A 22,514-nucleotide genomic window follows, 5' to 3' on the forward strand; every position below is an offset into this window, starting at 1 on the left:
TATTTTGTTACAATCCCTTTGGGGATTTTTAGGATGTCAGTAGTCTCTCTGACCCTATTTATGTTGCTGCCACCATTGATGGGTCCTAGGCCCATCTCTTGTCTTTCCCTCTCTATGGCTAGGATCTGTCTTTCCAAAGCCAATCTTTTGGCCATCCTGGCTAACTGGATGTCCTCTTCACTGGAGTTATCCTCAGTGATTTCAGAGGTGTTGGTCTCTCCTGTGAGGGAACCAGCATCTCTGACTATTATTTTTGGAGTCAGGGTTTGAGGGACCCTGTTCTCCCTAGATAGGACTGGTAGGGGGGAATTTTCCTCCAAGTCACTATCCTCTTCCTCTGAGTTGCCACCCTCAGAGGGGTTGGCCTTTTCAAACTCTGCCAAAAGCTCCTGGAGCTGTATTTTGGTAGGTTTGGGGCCCATTGTTATTTTCTTTATTTTACAGAGTGACCTTAGCTCCCTCATCTTAAGATGGAGGTAAGGTGTGGTGTCGAGTTCCACCACAGTCACATCTGTGCTAGACATTTTGCTTCTAAAAGTTGGAATACTTTTTAAGAATCTACAACTAGTTCTAGAATCTAATTCAAACTTTTACAAACTTTTAAATTTTAAAAGAAATGCTAAACAGGATCTAACACAAGGCCCTAGCAGGTCTTTTAAGAATTTAGAAAACTTTTCAAATTGCAAAAATCAATTTCTAATGACAATTTTGGAATTTGTCGTGTGATCAGGTATTGGCTGAGTAGTCCAGCAAATGCAAAGTCTTGTACCCCACCGCTGATCCACCAATGTAGGAAGTTGGCTCTGTATGTGCTATTTCAAAGTAAGGAATAGCATGCACAGAGTCCAAGGGTTCCCCTTTGAGGTAAAATAGTGGTAAAAATAGATAATACTAATGCTCTATTTTGTGGTAGTGTGGTCGAGCAGTAGGCTTATCCAAGGAGTAGTGTTAAGCATTTGTTGTACATACACATAGACAATAAATGAGGTACACACACTCAGAGACAAATCCAGCCAATAGGTTTTGTTATAGAAAAATATATTTTCTTAGTTTATTTTAAGAACCACAGGTTCAAATTTAACATGTAATATATTGTTTGAAAGGTATTGCAGGTAAGTACATTAGGAACTTTGAATCATTTCAATTGCATGTATACTTTTCAAGTTATTGACAAATAGTTACTTTAAAAGTGGACACAGTGCAATTTTCACAGTTCCTGGGGGAGGTAAGTTTTTGTTAGTTTTACCAGGTAAGTAAGACACTTACAGGGTTCAGTTCTTGGTCCAAGGTAGCCCACCGTTGGGGGTTCAGAGCAACCCCAAAGTCACCACACCAGCAGCTCAGGGCCGGTCAGGTGCAGAGTTCAAAGTGGTGCCCAAAACGCATAGGCTAGAATGGAGAGAAGGGGGTGCCCCGGTTCCGGTCTGCTTGCAGGTAAGTACCCGCGTCTTCGGAGGGCAGACCAGGGGGGTTTTGTAGGGCACCGGGGGGGACACAAGCCCACACAGAAATTTCACCCTCAGCGGCGCGGGGGCGGCCGGGTGCAGTGTAGAGACAAGCGTCGGGTTCGCAATGTTAGTCTATGAGAGATCTCGGGATCTCTTCAGCGCTGCAGGCAGGCAAGGGGGGGGTTCCTCGGGGAAACCTCCACTTGGGCAAGGGAGAGGGACTCCTGGGGGTCACTTCTCCAGTGAAAGTTCGGTCCTTCAGGTCCTGGGGGCTGCGGGTGCAGGGTCTCTCCCAGGCGTCGGGACTTAGGATTCAAAGAGTCGCGGTCTGGGGAAGCCTCGGGATTCCCTCTGCAGGCGGCGCTGTGGGGGCTCAGGGGGGACAGGTTTTGGTACTCACAGTCTTAGAGTAGTCCTGGGGTCCCTCCTGAGGTGTTGGATCTCCACCAGCCGAGTCGGGGTCGCAGGGTACAGTGTTGCAAGTCTCACGCTTCTTGCGCGGAGCTTGCAGGGTTCTTTCAAAGCTGCTGGAAACAAAGTTGCAGCCTTTCTTGGAGCAGGTCCGCTGTCCTCTGGAGTTTCTTGTCTTTTCGAAGCAGGGGCAGTCCTCAGAGGATGTCGAGGTCGCTGGTCCCTTTGGAAGGCGTCGCTGGAGCAGGATCTTTGGAAGGCAGGAGACAGGCCGGTGAGTTTCTGGAGCCAAGGCAGTTGTCGTCTTCTGGTCTTCCTCTGCAGGGGTTTTCAGCTAGGCAGTCCTTCTTCTTGTAGTTGCAGGAATCTAATTTTCTAGGGTTCAGGGTAGCCCTTAAATACTACTTTTAAGGGCGTGTTTAGGTCTGGGGGGTTAGTAGCCAATGGCTACTAGCCCTGAGGGTGGGTACACCCTCTTTGTGCCTCCTCCCAAGGGGAGGGGGTCACAATCCTAACCCTATTGGGGGAATCCTCCATCTGCAAGATGGAGGATTTCTAAAAGTTAGAGTCACTTCAGCTCAGGACACCTTAGGGGCTGTCCTGACTGGCCAGTGACTCCTCCTTGTTGCTTTCTTTGTTCCCTCCAGCCTTGCCGCCAAAAGTGGGGGCCGTGGCCGGAGGGGGCGGGCAACTCCACTAAGCTGGAGTGCCCTGCTGGGCTGTGACAAAGGGGTGAGCCTTTGAGGCTCACCGCCAGGTGTCACAGCTCCTGCCTGGGGGAGGTGTTAGCATCTCCACCCAGTGCAGGCTTTGTTACTGGCCTCAGAGTGACAAAGGCACTTTCCCCATGGGGCCAGCAACATGTCTCTAGTGTGGCAGGCTGCTGGAACCAGTCAGCCTACACAGATAGTTGGTTAAGTTTCAGGGGGCACCTCTAAGGTGCCCTCTGTGGTGTATTTTACAATAAAATGTACACTGGCATCAGTGTGCATTTATTGTGCTGAGAAGTTTGATACCAAACTTCCCAGTTTTCAGTGTAGCCATTATGGTGCTGTGGAGTTCGTGTAAAACAGACTCCCAGACCATATACTCTTATGGCTACCCTGCACTTACAATGTCTAAGGTTTTGCTTAGACACTGTAGGGGCACAGTGCTCATGCACTGGTACCCTCACCTATGGTATAGTGCACCCTGCCTTAGGGCTGTAAGGCCTGCTAGAGGGGTGTCTTACCTATACTGCATAGGCAGTGAGAGGCTGGCATGGCACCCTGAGGGGAGTGCCATGTCGACTTACTCATTTTGTTCTCACTAGCACACACAGGCTTGTAAGCAGTGTGTCTGGGCTGAGTGAGGGGTCTCTAGGGTGGCATAATACATGCTGCAGCCCTTAGAGACCTTCCCTGGCATCAGGGCCCTTGGTACCAGAGGTACCAGTTACAAGGGACTTATCTGGATGCCAGGGTGTGCCAATTGTGGGATCAATGGTACATTTTAGGTGAAAGAACACTGGTGCTGGGGCCTGGTTAGCAGGGTCCCAGCACACTTCTCAGTCAAGTCAGCATCAGTATCAGGCAAAAAGTGGGGGGTAACTGCAACAGGGAGCCATTTCTTTACACATATCAACACTTACTGGAGTGGTCGGGGTCCTCAAATGTCGCCACCTCTCCCACAGTGTAGGGTGCCGGTCCACCTGTAAGGTATGGAAGGAAGAAATGTGCTCAAAATCTGTGCACAGCGCAACCATTTCATAAACATATACAATGTGTAGGCTGAATAAGGAAATGGCAGCCATTCAAACATGATGGTACTGCATCTGATTTATCACGGCCAACTTGTACATAGCATGGGTCTCCTGTGACAGTTACACACATATCTGCACACATACATATGCCCTAACTATCATGTGGTTGCAAACATTCCACGTAATTGGTGAGCAGAAAAAAATATGGAGTGTAATCGTCTCATCATGTGCATCCAAGAGAGACATCCAAATCCTGGTTACTTGAGGACTGCATTACCAGTCAAACATGTCTTGTGGCCATAACAAATTAATGACACATAGGTACAATGTACAGAGGGAGGGGGAGGGACTTTTGTAAGCCCCCCTGTTGTTACATTTGATTCAATTGATGTGGCCCAGCTATGGTGATTTCCACCAACCATGGAGATGTGAAGCCATGTACATACACTTGGACTGCCATCCATATTTGGAATGTGGCACAACTAACTCCAACAAACATTCTAAGATGTTAGCTGAGGGCACCTTACACCTTTTCACAATGTTATCAAATCCAGATCTGACATGTATCCAGAAAGATCAAGGAACACAATAATCCCAAACATTCATAGTACTTCCGTGAACGCTTTCCTTCCACACTCACCAGACTCACATGAGACATATGTTTGAGCCACTTTGCTATTATCAATTGACGTGAGGGCAGCACTCATTTTCAGTATCATGTAGTGATTTTAAAGTCAGTCTAGCTGTTGCCTCAACACAGTTAGCCAATATGTTGGTATATCTTTACTTCTCTGTCAATAGTACCCTATATAGACATGATTGGCTCCTATTTTGTTTGGTTTTCTGACAAAAAGGCAGCACCAATTTACTTCATGGAAAAGTATCCTGTAAGTTTGCTGAGCACGTGCAACCTGACAGCTAGCAATTGTGATCCTTGCCATAGTGCATCAATTATCCCTTTATGTTTCCCCAGCATTACACACAGTCAGCAAGTTAGCTGGCAGACATTGTAAAAATCCTCTTATGTCACTACAGAGCATTTAATCGTGCACATTTACATGATTAGTACTCACCAACAGTGCCACCAATCATGATTCCCAGGTGGTCCAAGAGATCCTGCTCCCTCGTGATGAGGTCAGCCCACCGGTGCTTCAGCTGGTGGTCACTCCTCTGGCTGGCATACACACGCTGCAGGTGATGCAGCACCTTTCCCCACCGGATTCTGCGCGCCTCTGTTGGATACCCCTGTTTCACCCTGCCCCCTGCCTGGATCATGAGTGGCAAGAAATGGCACACAAGCCAGATGAACCCCCCCAACTCCTCTTCACCCATCCTGCCAAGAAGTGGCCTACCAGACATACTTGAAAAGTGAAAGGGAATAGGGGTAAAAGAAATAGAAAGGGGAAAAGGGGGGTACAAATACAGATGAAAAGTAAACTTAACCACTAAAAGATCCCAACTATCCTCAAACTAACACTACCCACAACAGACTCCCACAAACAACAAAAACGCAAGATAAATGGACAAATGTAGACAAAACACAGTAGTACAGTATACAGCAACAATATTTATTTCACAAATGTACTTTACAGATAGCACACAGGACAAAAAAGCACAAAATCTCAGGACACCACTCTCTACACAGCCACACAGTCTAGAAGGATCATAGACTGCAAAGTGAAAGTGAAAGTACACATGATCTGTAAACAGGATATCCTATTACATCACTTCCTGTATGAAAAGTCCCGCCTTTTTCGCGTTATGCATCATTTTTTGTCTACCAAAACTGTATTTGCGTAATTTGTTTTGACGCACAGGAGTAAAAATTAGCCCGCATCCACATAATAGTACATGGCCTGTACAAATATCTGGATGCGGGCCAATTTTCACTCCTGTGCATCAAAAAAAATGACGCAAATACAGTTTTGGTAGACAAAAAATGACGCATAATGCTAGGAACGTCAAGATTTCAGTGCATTAACTGGTTTTGGGCAATTTTTCTTGTTTTTTTGTTATGTTACATTTGGAACACATCAGAGATAGGCTGATTGAAGACACTATCGTGTTGGTGGTGTATGTTCACATGTGTGACATCAAACTGCAGCGGACCATGATCTGCTACTCCCTTCACAGTATTTTTACAGTTGGCTAACGCAATAGTTGGTCATAAGTGTGACCTACATATATGTGTTGCACAAATTGTGCATGTTTGGCATAAGGAGAGGATAGCAATGTGACGCACATATGTACAATACCTAAATGCCTTTGGCTCAAAGTGTGTTCTTTGGCAGCTAAGGTATTTGTTGACCAAGTGTGTGTGTATCACATGAATCATATTTGTACATATGCTTGTATGAATGTGACGTCCATGTGTCCAATCCCTAGATGCAAGTCATTGTGGAAATGAGAGAGGGCATGTGTTAGTCATACATGTAGCAACATCCGTAAAGTGGACTTCCAAGATTTAGGGTCACGTGGACACCACATGTGACATAGAATGCACGAGATAGATGGCAGACGCTTGTTCATGTCAATGGTCCACATTTTCTACATCCTATGTCCTAGAGTATTGGTAACAGCTTCCTAGGCACTAGTTGGTGAATCCCACAGTGAGTCATACACATGCATTGAGGAAGTGGGTACCATGTTGTTTGCACAGACAGACAAGGGTGAATCTCAAATGTATGATGACACCACAGCTGAAACTATAGAAGAGAGCCCCAACTATCAAGTGGCTGTGGTGGACCAGCATACAAGACAGCACGTGTCCACATATTTCCAGTGATCAATTGCACATAGGTGTCTTGTTCATGTGTGTGGTCCAATGATGATCCTGTATATTGTGTGGGGTGTAATTTGTCACAGTTCGGTCCAGGACTCATCATGAGTCAGTGGCAGCTATTCCTGTATCTACTGAGTATCCTTGGTTGATCAATGTGAGTAAAGTGGATGTGGACATGTGAACCTACATGGGAATGGTCCCACCCTGTCACTAAAGACGTGTAATGAGACAGTCAACAGGGCAACCCAGGTGTGCTGAGTGAGATAATGTCTCAGGTGTCATGTTCCGGCAGGTGCCATTACAACATTTGTACACAGGTTAGCCTCTGCAATTCCCACTGCATCTGGGAACATCATAGCCCCTGTGCTGATTATTCTTGCAGCTATTCACCATACACGGCCCATCACTATGTTGTGAGCACTGTGATTCTGTGTGTGAACTGTCATGGTCCTGACGTGTGGATTTTTCATGGACATTATCAGAGGTTGCTGGTTGTGCTGAAAGCCCTGTACCCAATCCCTGCCTACGGCCCTGGGACACTGTCACACTTTGTCATTCATGTATAAATGCGACCCAGACAAGGGATGGGCCATAAATGTTGCTTTTCCCAGAGGATTTAACTCAAATGGTACAGTTAAAAGGCAGATGATGCTATCCAATGTATTTGTGTTTGCATTGAAGAAGCCCATGCCCAATACCCCCTGATGAATGAGAGGTTTGCTAACGCAAGTGTGGTACATATGTAGATACAGGGATACTTTAGTGTGACGCACAGACAGATGCCAGTCAGGCTGACAGAATGCAGGGTGAATCAGGATCCAGCAATTTGACAAGTTACATAATCAGTGGTCTGACTCAGACTGTTTGGAGGACAAACTAGAGAGTTGACATGTCAAACTGTGTATGTCCTGTGTTTTTGAAGGTGACAAATGAACCCAAGGGCTGTGTTACACAGCTTAATTAGTATCAATGCTTAACGGTGTAATTGACTAAATGGCAACTCCCATGCTGTTCCAGGCATCAGCAGGGGCAGTACTTTTTGAAATGGGTGGTGTGCATGGAGGTGATCACAGGTGTGGGCTGCATCTGTTTCTCACCAGTCCTGTAGGTGAGACTTGCATTCTAAGGGCCAACAGACATTTTCACAAGGGAAACAATCTACAGGTGCTAACAGGGCTTTGAAACTAGAAGACAGTGTATAAATTAACCTGACGTCCATGCAGTCAGATGTTCTATGACAATGGCATACCATAGGAAAGGGTGTAGCACACTGGATTGCTAATGTTGGTCTGTGTGTGTAGAGGAGGGAATATCAGGGTATACATCTTAGTATTCCAGGGACCTCTTCCGACAGGTGGGTTGTGACCAGGTGCATGGGTGTGTCAGGAGTTAGGAAATGGGCTGACATGTACATGGAATGTTATGTGTGCAATGCTGCTCATATATGTGGCACTTGTGCTATCTATGTTCTGCTTCTATGGAACTCTGTTCACAGATAGTCCTTGCAAATATTGGATGCAGTTGGACTTACTGCTGTCAAGGGTCTGGTCAGACATTCCTGTTACTGATGCAAAAGCACATTGACTGCCTCATGTATGAGGCTTGTTTTCCCCTTATTGAGTGATGGTGTCTTATTTGTGAGCCATATGTTGCGTTGGACCTTGATTTCAACATGTATGTGTGAAATAGTTGTGGTCCTCTGCTATTGGCCTTCAAAGGAGAAATGTACATGATATATGTCATTAACAGTGTGTGTGTATGTGACCATTGTATGTTAGGCATCACATTAGCTCTGGGATATTCAGTATCCTAATCAGTATCTCAGCAATGCTCCATGAGGCAACACTCTTATTCTGAGAGAGATGAAGGTGTGCAAAAATGAATAGCCAGTCCATGATATGGTGATTATTATAGGTGTTTATTTAAATTAGATAACTAAAGTGGTGAAGGTGATTATATTCAAAAGAAATTGTTGACGATCTGTTGCCGCCTGCATATACCAGCAGCTGTGTTCTGTAGTTCCCCCTCATGTTGCAGGCCAGCAACCTACTCTTCCTCCTCTTCAGGCATGTGTGGCTCTGGTTCCAGGAGGGGAATGTTCCTTTTGATGCAAATGTTGTGCAATATTGCACATGTTAGGATGATCCTACAGACCATCTCTGGCAAATATAGGAGGCTACCACCAGTGATGTCGAGGCACCGGAACCTTGACTTGAGGATGCCAAAGGTCCTCTCGACAGTGCTGCATGTCCTCCTATGGGTGTCGTTGTAGGCACGCTCTGCAGCAGTACTCGGGTTGCCAAATGGTGTCATAATCCATGGCTGGATGCCATACCCCTGATCAGCTGCAACAGAAAATGATTGGGATCATATTGATGTACCTGGCCCTATTGAGATGACCTTTCATGGCAGTAGTTGTCTTGTGTTGTCTGTGACTCTTTTGTGTTATAGGCTTGTAGGATGTACCATCTGCATTGTGTTGTTTCCTTGGCTGAACAAGTGTTTGTCTGCTAGCCGGTTGTCAGCAGTATGTTTTGGGATTTGCAGTACAATGTGCCCTCCCTAGCGTTGTGACTTGTGATACAGGTGTCCGTGTGTCTTCACTGGGGGTGAGATGATAGTTCCATACACAGGTTAAAATTGATAGTGTTGTTAACACGTTCATATCAATGTACCCTGGACATCCCATACCTTTAGACTTATGCAATGGATTAATGTAAAGGTCATTGGGACACTTACATTTTGCAAGGTGACATTTGTGCAACCTACTCCACACGTTGTGATCTTTGACGTCTTAACATTAGGCTGTACAGTAATTTCCGATGTGTGACAGGTTCAATGGTGACCTAAGAAACATGGCTAGCGATGTCACGACCTCAGTGTGTTCCTGTTCACATGTAGCTGTTGTGGTGTATGTGTTGTGTGTCCTAGAGGGTTGCTGAGCAGTGTGTATGTAAGTAGGTTTTTGTACTTACCAACAAGTAGACCATTGCCATACCGTCCATCCTGGAAGTGTTCATTGATGGTGCAGTGACGGAAGATGAATGAGTCATGTACACTCCCAGGATATTTAGCCACAATGTTGGTGATCAATCCCTGGTGATCGACTATGGCCTGCACGTTGATGGAATGTGTGTGCTTCCTGTTGCGGTAGAGGTGTTCAATTGCAGCAGGTGGCACAAGGCGTACATGTGTGCAGTCGATTGCACCAAGGACGTGTGGGAAGCCACTGATGAGGTAGAACCCCTGTTTTGTTTCCTGCTGCTTCTGCAGTGTGTTAGGGAAGCAGATGTGGCGGGTGTCAGTCAAATGATGGCATCCAGTACTTTGGGCAAAAAGGCGGAGAATGATGGTTGTGATATTCCAGCAACCAGGGCACCAGTTGTTTGAAAAGAGCTACTTGCCAGCATATGAAGTACGGCAAGCAGCTTGGTTTCTGTTGGTATGGTGCGGGGTGTCAGCAAAGTGGGGGCCAACTGCTGTTCAATGTTGCGCAGCAGCTGCTGAATGGCCTGCCAGTTCAACCGGTACCTCTGGATGATGTCGTGTTCCCTGAGGCCCTGAAGGGTGGTTCTGGGGCGGAATATCCTCTCCTGCCTTCTGCGCTGCCTTTGGGGTCCCTGCTGGTGTTGTTGTAGCTGTTGTTGTTGCTGCTGGGCTCTGCGTCTGCATGCACACTGGATTAGAATCACCTCCATGGCTCCCTGTTGAGCTGTGCTGCTCTGCTGTTTGTTCTGTGTGTTCTGATTAAATACAGGTGTGTTTGCCCCATTTTAATGTCTGCCCTGACCCAGACGTTACAGTTTGTCGCAAATCGGGCTGTGCGTCATTTTCTCGCTCCGCCTCCCGGCGGTGCGTCATTTTTGCCCGAAAGCACAAATACTACGCACAGCCGTTTAAGTCATTTTTGGGACGGGAACGTCTACCTTGCATATGATCAACGCAAGATGGGTTGCCACATCCAAAACATGACGCACACTGCAGAATTTTTTCATCCGCGAGCTTGGGCGTCAATTTTAAATATGGGCCAACGTTTGCGCTGAGTGTGCGTCAAATTTTTTGGCGCACATTCGCCGCAGACGGATTATAAATATGCCCCCAAATATCCTGATTCCATCATTATTTAAACTGGCCCTGTTTGCACGGTCAACCTCAAACCTTTTGCCTTTTAATCTCCACTTTTTGTTGAATCTGTTTTTGTTGATGGTAGTATTCTGTTTAAAGAGCTTGTGCTCACTCCACTAACCATGATTTGATTGAGATATACCTAACTGGCACATTAAATTTACTTATAAGTCCCTTGCAGATTGGCATACTATCCACCCAGGGCCTGTGAGTTAAATGCTACCAGCGGACCTGCGGTACTTATTGTGCTACCCACTTGAGTAACACTCTAAAACTTGTCCTAGGCCTGCCATTACAGCCTGAATGCAGTGTGTCACTGCCATGTTGACTTGGCATTCAATCCCCCCCATCAAGCTTTAACTCCCCTTTTATTTACAATGATGCGATCCCTATGTTAGACCCTAGGTAGCCCATAGGGCATGGTGCTATGTAGTTGAAAGGCTTGACATGTGTTTTTCATTTTTACATGTTCTGGTAGTAAAAAAACTCCCTCTTATAGGACAATAATTAGGATTTATTATTACGTTTAATAAGCTGTAATTCCTAAATGAAAGGATGCAGATATATCATGTTTGGTATGTTTGAAATTGTAATGATAAATCCTTTTTAATGGTAAAGTCGATTTAAAAAGGTGGCATTTTCATTCCTTTAGTCTTTGGTGTCTAAAGCCTGTCTTGGACCAAAAGACTGGGTGTAGCTGACAGTTAGACTTTGTGAATTCCTCCAAAGCAGTCGCACAATAGTGGGCTTAGCTGAGCTTCAATTGGACACTAATTGGCTTGATGGGATGGGGTGAAGGTGAGCACAGTCCCACTTTTACCTGAATAGGCTGTACCCAGTCTCCTTACAATGGGCTTAACAATTCTATATTGTCACTACAGCAAGCTTGGAGCCAGGGCAGAGGAGTCAGGAAATTTCAAGAACTTCAATGAACCGTTCCAGAATCTTTTCCCACCTTCTAGGAGCAGGGCACCAGAGTATAAAAATCAGACCTTCAGACGCACTCTTCAGTTCACTTCTGGACCTGTGGAAGGACTCTCAGAGTACTGTCTGCTGTTGTGATCTGCTGTGCACTCTACCAGACTGCTACTGTACCTGGAAGGACTGCTTTGCTGCCTGGAGACTGCCTTGAACCCTCTGAGTCAAGCCCTGCTGTTGATTCCTGCTTCTATGCCTGCACCCAGGACTTCCAGAAGTAACTACAAGGGCTAGTTTGCTGGCCTCCTGTGCAGAGCCAGTGTGACGCACAGACAGATGCCAGTCAGGCTGACAGAATGCAGGGTGAATCAGGATCCAGCAATTTGACAAGTTACATAATCAGTGGTCTGACTCAGACTGTTTGGAGGACAAACTAGAGAGTTGACATGTCAAACTGTGTATGTCCTGTGTTTTTGAAGGTGACAAATGAACCCAAGGGCTGTGTTACACAGCTTAATTAGTATCAATGCTTAACGGTGTAATTGACTAAATGGCAACTCCCATGCTGTTCCAGGCATCAGCAGGGGCAGTACTTTTTGAAATGGGTGGTGTGCATGGAGGTGATCACAGGTGTGGGCTGCATCTGTTTCTCACCAGTCCTGTAGGTGAGACTTGCATTCTAAGGGCCAACAGACATTTTCACAAGGGAAACAATCTACAGGTGCTAACAGGGCTTTGAAACTAGAAGACAGTGTATAAATTAACCTGACGTCCATGCAGTCAGATGTTCTATGACAATGGCATACCATAGGAAAGGGTGTAGCACAATGGATTGCTAATGTTGGTCTGTGTGTGTAGAGGAGGGAATATCAGGGTATACATCTTAGTATTCCAGGGACCTCTTCCGACAGGTGGGTTGTGACCAGGTGCATGGGTGTGTCAGGAGTTAGGAAATGGGCTGACATGTACATGGAATGTTATGTGTGCAATGCTGCTCATATATGTGGCACTTGTGCTATCTATGTTCTGCTTCTATGGAACTCTGTTCACAGATAGTCCTTGCAAATATTGGATGCAGTTGGACTTACTGCTGTCAAGGGTCTGGTCAGACATTCCTGTTACTGATGCAAAAGCACATTGACTGCCTCATGTATGAGGCTTGTTTTCCCCTTATTGAGTGATGGTGTCTTATTTGTGAGCCATATGTTGCGTTGGACCTTGATTTCAACATGTATGTGTGAAATAGTTGTGGTCCTCTGCTATTGGCCTTCAAAGGAGAAATGTACATGATATATGTCATTAACAGTGTGTGTGTATGTGACCATTGTATGTTAGGCATCACATTAGCTCTGGGATATTCAGTATCCTAATCAGTATCTCAGCAATGCTCCATGAGGCAACACTCTTATTCTGAGAGAGATGAAGGTGTGCAAAAATGAATAGCCAGTCCATGATATGGTGATTATTATAGGTGTTTATTTAAATTAGATAACTAAAGTGGTGAAGGTGATTATATTCAAAAGAAATTGTTGACGATCTGTTGCCGCCTGCATATACCAGCAGCTGTGTTCTGTAGTTCCCCCTCATGTTGCAGGCCAGCAACCTCCTCTTCCTCCTCTTCAGGCATGTGTGGCTCTGGTTCCAGGAGGGGAATGTTCCTTTTGATGCAAATGTTGTGCAATATTGCACATGTTAGGATGATCCTACAGACCATCTCTGGCAAATATAGGAGGCTACCACCAGTGATGTCGAGGCACCGGAACCTTGACTTGAGGATGCCAAAGGTCCTCTCGACAGTGCTGCATGTCCTCCTATGGGTGTCGTTGTAGGCACGCTCTGCAGCAGTACTCGGGTTGCCAAATGGTGTCATAATCCATGGCTGGATGCCATACCCCTGATCAGCTGCAACAGAAAATGATTGGGATCATATTGATGTACCTGGCCCTATTGAGATGACCTTTCATGGCAGTAGTTGTCTTGTGTTGTCTGTGACTCTTTTGTGTTATAGGCTTGTAGGATGTACCATCTGCATTGTGTTGTTTCCTTGGCTGAACAAGTGTTTGTCTGCTAGCCGGTTGTCAGCAGTATGTTTTGGGATTTGCAGTACAATGTGCCCTCCCTAGCGTTGTGACTTGTGATACAGGTGTCCGTGTGTCTTCACTGGGGGTGAGATGATAGTTCCATACACAGGTTAAAATTGACAGTGTTGTTAACACGTTCATATCAATGTACCCTGGACATCCCATACCTTTAGACTTATGCAATGGATTAATGTAAAGGTCATTGGGACACTTACATTTTGCAAGGTGACATTTGTGCAACCTACTCCACACGTTGTGATCTTTGACGTCTTAACATTAGGCTGTACAGTAATTTCCGATGTGTGACAGGTTCAATGGTGACCTAAGAAACATGGCTAGCGATGTCACGACCTCAGTGTGTTCCTGTTCACATGTAGCTGTTGTGGTGTATGTGTTGTGTGTCCTAGAGGGTTGCTGAGCAGTGTGTATGTAAGTAGGTTTTTGTACTTACCAACAAGTAGACCATTGCCATACCGTCCATCCTGGAAGTGTTCATTGATGGTGCAGTGACGGAAGATGAATGAGTCATGTACACTCCCAGGATATTTAGCCACAATGTTGGTGATCAATCCCTGGTGATCGACTATGGCCTGCACGTTGATGGAATGTGTGTGCTTCCTGTTGCGGTAGAGGTGTTCAATTGCAGCAGGTGGCACAAGGCGTACATGTGTGCAGTCGATTGCACCAAGGACGTGTGGGAAGCCACTGATGAGGTAGAACCCCTGTTTTGTTTCCTGCTGCTTCTGCAGTGTGTTAGGGAAGCAGATGTGGCGGGTGTCAGTCAAATGATGGCATCCAGTACTTTGGGCAAAAAGGCGGAGAATGATGGTTGTGATATTCCAGCAACCAGGGCACCAGTTGTTTGAAAAGAGCTACTTGCCAGCATATGAAGTACGGCAAGCAGCTTGGTTTCTGTTGGTATGGTGCGGGGTGTCAGCAAAGTGGGGGCCAACTGCTGTTCAATGTTGCGCAGCAGCTGCTGAATGGCCTGCCAGTTCAACCGGTACCTCTGGATGATGTCGTGTTCCCTGAGGCCCTGAAGGGTGGTTCTGGGGCAGAATATCCTCTCCTGCCTTCTGCGCTGCCTTTGGGGTCCCTGCTGGTGTTGTTGTAGCTGTTGTTGTTGCTGCTGGGCTCTGCGTCTGCATGCACACTGGATTAGAATCACCTCCATGGCTCCCTGTTGAGCTGTGCTGCTCTGCTGTTTGTTCTGTGTGTTCTGATTAAATACAGGTGTGTTTGCCCCATTTTAATGTCTGCCCTGACCCAGACGTTACAGTTTGTCGCAAATCGGGCTGTGCGTCATTTTCTCTCTCCGCCTCCCGGCGGTGCGTCATTTTTGCCCGAAAGCACAAATACTACGCACAGCCGTTTAAGTCATTTTTGGGACGGGAACGTCTACCTTGCATATGATCAACGCAAGATGGGTTGCCACATCCAAAACATGACGCACACTGCAGAATTTTTTCATCCGCGAGCTTGGGCGTCAATTTTAAATATGGGCCAACGTTTGCGCTGAGTGTGCGTCAAATTTTTTGGCGCACATTCGCCGCAGACGGATTATAAATATGCCCCCAAATATCCTGATTCCATCATTATTTAAACTGGCCCTGTTTGCACGGTCAACCTCAAACCTTTTGCCTTTTAATCTCCACTTTTTGTTGAATCTGTTTTTGTTGATGGTAGTATTCTGTTTAAAGAGCTTGTGCTCACTCCACTAACCATGATTTGATTGAGATATACCTAACTGGCACATTAAATTTACTTATAAGTCCCTTGCAGATTGGCATACTATCCACCCAGGGCCTGTGAGTTAAATGCTACCAGCGGACCTGCGGTACTTATTGTGCTACCCACTTGAGTAACACTCTAAAACTTGTCCTAGGCCTGCCATTACAGCCTGAATGCAGTGTGTCACTGCCATGTTGACTTGGCATTCAATCCCCCCCATCAAGCTTTAACTCCCCTTTTATTTACAATGATGCGATCCCTATGTTAGACCCTAGGTAGCCCATAGGGCATGGTGCTATGTAGTTGAAAGGCTTGACATGTGTTTTTCATTTTTACATGTTCTGGTAGTAAAAAAACTCCCTCTTATAGGACAATAATTAGGATTTATTATTACGTTTAATAAGCTGTAATTCCTAAATGAAAGGATGCAGATATATCATGTTTGGTATGTTTGAAATTGTAATGATAAATCCTTTTTAATGGTAAAGTCGATTTAAAAAGGTGGCATTTTCATTCCTTTAGTCTTTGGTGTCTAAAGCCTGTCTTGGACCAAAAGACTGGGTGTAGCTGACAGTTAGACTTTGTGAATTCCTCCAAAGCAGTCGCACAATAGTGGGCTTAGCTGAGCTTCAATTGGACACTAATTGGCTTGATGGGATGGGGTGAAGGTGAGCACAGTCCCACTTTTACCTGAATAGGCTGTACCCAGTCTCCTTACAATGGGCTTAACAATTCTATATTGTCACTACAGCAAGCTTGGAGCCAGGGCAGAGGAGTCAGGAAATTTCAAGAACTTCAATGAACCGTTCCAGAATCTTTTCCCACCTTCTAGGAGCAGGGCACCAGAGTATAAAAATCAGACCTTCAGACGCACTCTTCAGTTCACTTCTGGACCTGTGGAAGGACTCTCAGAGTACTGTCTGCTGTTGTGATCTGCTGTGCACTCTACCAGACTGCTACTGTACCTGGAAGGACTGCTTTGCTGCCTGGAGACTGCCTTGAACCCTCTGAGTCAAGCCCTGCTGTTGATTCCTGCTTCTATGCCTGCACCCAGGACTTCCAGAAGTAACTACAAGGGCTAGTTTGCTGGCCTCCTGTGCAGAGCCACAGGGACATATTAGGCTCCCTCAATCTTAAACCTGTATCTAGACCCAGCTTGAGTGAGCCCTGAACCCCAAGAGGTCTCCATCCACACCTGGACCCCTGATTCTGATACCAAAGGTGCCCAGATGGGCATTTTCCAAAACTGACGACAGGGAAACTTTGGCCAAAATGTGCTCAGAGAACCAGGAGGAGACCGTGACCAACCTGCTCACCTAACCACCTGAGGTGCACCGGCAGTTGGATGGACCTTGCAGCTTCTCCCATTGCGTTCTTCTCCACAGCAGCAAATCCATTTCAGTGGTCCTTCTCCAAAGGAGTATCCGACCTTGTGGCTCTGTCTTTGGCTATAACCCTCTGCTTCATCCTGTCAGAGTTTATCAACTTCCATTTTGGCGACTAAGTCTGAAATTAAAAATGTTCACCTCAGCTTTGCTCCATGTCTATTTGACAACGAAGCTCCCTCCTTGAACATTCCTACGACTTTGCCTCACAGAACCTCTACCTTCTCAGACATTTTCTCTTCAAAATGTTTCTGAGTCTGAAGGTAAGTGCTAACCAGGCCCAATCCACTTCTTGTATCCAAATCACACTCCATCACAGTCGACCTTAAATTCTGACTTTTCACTGGTCTAGTGTGACCAGATGCCCCGGTCAGCGCTTTTATCTTTTAGGCACTATTTTGAACCTTAAACTTTACAAATTCATAACTATGGTTCTTTGATGTCAAATAATGTCTTGAATTTTGCTTTATTTTATAAAATTGGCTTGGAATTTTCCTTGTGTTGTGTTTTTACTTTACTACTGTTTGTGTGCCTTTAAGTTAAGCCTGACTGCTTTTTCTGCCAGGCTACAAAGTTGAGCACAGGTTAATTTAGGGACTTTCAGTGGGTCACCCTGCAAGGGATTGTGGCAGTTCCTTGACCAGTACTCACACACAAATCAACCAATAACCAAATCTCTCACAATCATGCATTCGGAAACCCATGTGTTTGGAAGCTGTGAATCTAGACTAAAGCATAAGGCTTAATCAATACATGTTCATTCATAAGCAACCACCAAGACTGAAAGGGTAGCAATATTGATTAAGTGAGGGGTGGCAGCAAATATAGCGATGACCAAAAATATATCAAGAAGATTCACCTCCTTGCAACTAGAATATAAATGGATGACTATAATCATTCTTAATATTTATGCTCAATATTCAAAATAAGACTCTTTCCTACTCAGACTGTCACTGGAAATGAGACAGCTACTGAAAGGAGAAATATTGTTGAGATGAAATCTAGATCTATAATGGAACATAGATCAAAATCATTGTAACATGCATTGAGATAAGCAAAGCAAAAAATGTGCAACAACTAAATGGAAGATCTAAATACAAATGTTGGTGGCACAAACACGATAATGAGAAGGATTTTTTAAAATTGTAATCCAGACAAAGGACATATACAAGAAATTATAATGTTTTTTACAGATAAAAAGATGCTGGACAAATTAAAAAAAGCTGAAATGGGAAAGATGATACTGGCAGATCACATGCATATAGTGTGAGAACGGGACATTGAAAGTTAAGGGGATGGGAAGACAGATGGAAACTTAAGAAATACTTATTTAGCGACATGGTAATGATGCAGAAAATGTGAACCCTAATAGAGGATTTTCTGCTAACATACATATAACATTTACATTGCAAAATGTTATAGTAATATGCTAGAAGCATACAAATAGCTATGGATGCATGTAACACAAGAGAATGTAGACTAGAAACAGACACAATCTTGGGAGAACTTGAAAACTAGAAAAACATAAAGCGCAAACCACAACACGAAAAATATACAAGAGAAACAGACCTAAAGTTACCTCACTGTAATAGAAAACCATGTTAACACAACAAATGTTTTTCTCAACAAAAAAAGACAGGTAGGCTGCTCCCCCAACATAACAAGAACATGCATTGGTAATGCCAATATGTCTGGCTTTGAAGAAATGTATGGTAATGTGAAGCATTGTATATAAATAGAATGGGAATAGATGCGTATGTGTGTGGAAGCAAAAAACTGAAGAATAGTATTGGTGTAGGTTAAAACGTCAGGTGATAGTTGCACTGTCACGCAAGACCTAAAACTCCATATAAAGTAATGACTGCCCTACATTTTCTAGTGATCTAAGACACTTTAATAGCATTCCTCTGCCATGTTGGTGCCCCTGAATGTTCAAGCTTAGGTAGCTAGATAAAAATACAAAAATGATCACTGCTGCTAGAGAGCAGCTACTTTTTTGTTGAAGCTCAAAACATCTGCCCAGTCAAGACATGTGCTCCTGGATCCCAACATGTGGGTGGAGCCAAGTCTCTCTCTAGTGATGCTCATATAGTCGTCTGACAACAGCTGCACTGTCAAGCCAGACCCTAAAAACAGATGTAGTAGAAATAGTGGACATCCAGAATTGGCAAGGGGACCGTAGCAAAAATGAGGGGGACAAAATCTAGGGACTTTTATCAAGAAGTGTCATATAAAGGTGGACAAACTGAAACTGAAGGTGAGGTACATCTCTAGAATTGTCAGCTACCATGCCTAAAATCTATACAAGGGAGCTTCTTAGGTTGATTGATGGAGGAAAACAAAAAAGGGAAGGTTATAAAATCATTGAAAGGGGTAAGCTGAGGGCACCTGTGGGACGGAGTGTGAGGGGAGCACCACGGCGGAGACTAGAGGGGACAATTCAGATACCTCCTCTGATGGAAGCTCCCTGGTGGTGGCGGACACTTCAGTGACCACCCCAGCTACAGGTACAGACGCTACCCACCTACCCCCTACCAGCACCGCCCTCCCAGCAGGCCCTCATTGAGTTGCCCATGCCTGCTCACCCAGGAGGTTGGGCATCACCTTTGCCCCTGGCACCTCAGGCCCTGCCCCAATTTAGCCCTGCTGTCCTGAGTGAGATCCATCTCTGTACAGCAATAAACCATTGTGAATGCCATCCAGGGGCTGGCAGCCCAGATGCAACAATCTAATGCATTTTTGGAGGACATTCACACTGGTTTGCGGCCCAACAAAGATCGATTTAGGCTCTGGCCTCTTCACTGATGGCAGCCATTGTCCCTGTTTCTACTGTCTTCCCTCCAACTTCCTCTTTCCAGACCCATTCTCCTCTATCCCAACCCATCCCAAGCACACAGCCTGACAAGCATGCACACAAGACAACACCCAAGATTGTCACAGACAAACACAAGCACCACACTTCATCCCACAAGCACTCATGCAAACAACATACAGTTGCAGACACTACAACATCCACTGCCTCCACTGTCTCCCCCTGCTCCGCCTCCACTACCTCCCTCACAGTCACATCCACACTCCCACCTGCATGTAGTACATCATCATCGACTACCAGCATCATCACCACACCAAGCAGAACACACACCTCACTGGCAGACACCTCCACAACATCCATGCACACGTCCCCTGTGTCCTCTCTCACTGTGTTTGTACCCCTCCAAAGTACACAAACGCAAGCACCCAGACACCCAACAGCCATCCACCTCACAACAACATACAACCCAGGCACCTTCACCCAAATCCAGCAGACAGATACCTCCAACAACGACTACCTCATCCTCCACTCCCAATCCTTCTCCCTCTTCCACCCCAATGTCCCTAAGAAACTTTTCCTATCCACCATTGATCTCTTCCCTACCCCCCTTGTCCTGACCGTATGGCCAGGCTATCATGAACCCAGTCACGCACCTCAGGAACACAGTCCACGGCCCCAGTTCCATCAGCACCTACCCGTGGTGGAAAGGATTCCCGGACACATCTACTGAAGGGGAAGGAGCCTGCACCAGCAGGCAAGATGGGCAAGGAGCATGTGTCAGCAGGCAAGAAGGGCAAGGAGCTTGCACCAGCAGGCAAGAAGGGCAAGGAGCCTACACCAGCAGGCAAGAAGGACCAGGAGCATGCACCAGCATGGAAGAAGGACCAGGAGCATGCACCAGCAGCTGTCACAGAGCCCCCACCACCAATCATGGTTGTGCATCCATCCGAGGATGCAGGGGATATGCAGGTGCCTCCCACCACCACCCTCAGAACCAGCACCACCACAGTGCATCCATCCGAGGGTGCAGGGGATGTACTGGAGCCTCCCACCACCACCACAGTCACCGGCGGCGGATGCAATGTGATCCTGCCTCCATGGGCTGCTGTGCGGGCTGCCCCCTCCAGGACCAGTATGGGAGGCACCCACTTGAGAGACTGTGGCCCATCACTCCCCAGGACAAAGCACAGGGCATGTTGCCTCCTCCAGAACCAGTGTGAGAGACACCCACTTGAGAGACTGTGGCCCATCACTCCCCAGGACAGAGCACAGGGCATGTTGTCCCCTCCAGAACCAGTGTGGGAGACACCCACTTGAGAGACTGTGCCTTGCACTCCCCAGGACAAAGCACAGGGCATGTTGGCCCCTCCAGAACCAGTGTGAGAGACACCCATTTTAGAGACTGTGGCCCGTCACTCCCCGGGACAAAGCACAGGGCATGTTGCCCCCTCCAGAACCAGTGTGGGAGACACCCACTCGAGAAACTGTGGTCTTGCACTCCCCAGGACCAAGCACAGGGCATGTTGCCCCCTCCAGAACCTGTGTGGGAGACACCCACTTGAGAGACTGTGGCCTTGCCCCCACTAGAACCAGTGGTCTTGTTTCCGCATCCGGCTGAGGTGCCCCACCCCCCCTGAGGTGCCTGCCTATTTGCCAACTGATGCTCCTGCAGTGCTCTCTCCGTATTGATGCAGGTGACAAGTGGGGCCTTGGACTTTGCCCTGTGGCCATGTGGCCCACATGAACTGAGCACTGAGCAGTGTCCCTTTTTCTGTATATTTGTAGATATCTGTAACATTGGCTAAGTTATTTTTGTGCTGTGTTGATATTATTACACTAACTTTAGTGAATTATTTTTGTTTTTGCATTATTTATCCGGTTTAGGGGGAGTAACTTGCTTTTGTGTGCATCGGGTTGTGTGTATGAGGTGTGTGTCGTACGTGTGTGTGTCACTCTCGTTTTCCTCCCCCCCTCCCTTGTGTGCTAGGCGGCTTTACTCACTGTCGTTGTCTTCGCTGGCATTGGTGTTTGTGGTGGAGCAGAACATAGAATATCATCGGAAATACATGCAGTTCTGGTTCCAGGGCAGCGTTGTTCTTCCCTGTGTCTCCAATGGTGAGTCCTTTCACTTCTGAGCTCTGTTTCCTCCAGGCTTTTTGATGTCGTTGGTATCGCCCCAGAAAAGGTGGTGGTTTCCAGGGTCTTAATATGGTGGGCGGAACATTGACTTCCGCCTGGCTGTAGGCGGCTACCACCGTGGTGGCTGTTTCCACCCTGGTGGTCGGTGTGGTACATTGGCTGTCTTTCGGAGATCTTTCCGCCATGGTCATAATTTGGCGGTAATTACAGCCGGCCTGTTGGTGTTATTACCACCACTTTATCACCGACCGCCAGGGTCGTAATGAGGGCCTAAGTCTCTGGTCTATGAGCAGCACCAGTTCAAATGCCATGGTTGTAGAGAGTATCCAGATTAAAGACTAGCAAGGAGCGCTTGAGGAAAATTGTGAAGAAGGAACTGCAGGCAAGTCTAGAGTCATGAAGAGGCTGAATATCAGGCCAGTGTATTACTATAGAGGATGAGTGTGCACGAACCTGAAGGGAAGGTACTCAGCTTTGTCTTGTACTTTAATTGGCGGCTCAGTGCAAGAAGCTCAATAGGAGGCAGAATTGTAGCTCTTGGAAGACACTGTAAAAGTCACAGATGCCAGAGAATCATCAGGAAGCCTTGGAATACTAGAGTGCTGGTCATTCTGGGCGGCTCAGGAGGTGAGTGCAGGGATGATGCTTACACAGGACAGGAATGAGGAGAAGCCCGATGCAGGTTTGGAGGGGGTTTTTATACTGCAAGAAAAGAGTGTTGCAGAAAAGCACATGTCCCATGTGGAAGCATGGAATATTCAAATGAACCTGGAGAAGATTGCATGTTACATTCAACAGATATGAGGCCTTGCAGGTGGCAGGTGCACACAGCAATTGGCAACAATTAACAAGTAAAACGGAACCCCAAGTATATGATAGTACAGTTCAGTGGTTCACAGTGTAAATGTAACTATCCTAAATAGACATGATTTCTGCAGGTT

This window comes from Pleurodeles waltl, chromosome 2_2, assembly GCF_031143425.1.
Source record: "Pleurodeles waltl isolate 20211129_DDA chromosome 2_2, aPleWal1.hap1.20221129, whole genome shotgun sequence".
Classification (NCBI taxonomy): Eukaryota; Metazoa; Chordata; class Amphibia; order Caudata; family Salamandridae; genus Pleurodeles; species Pleurodeles waltl.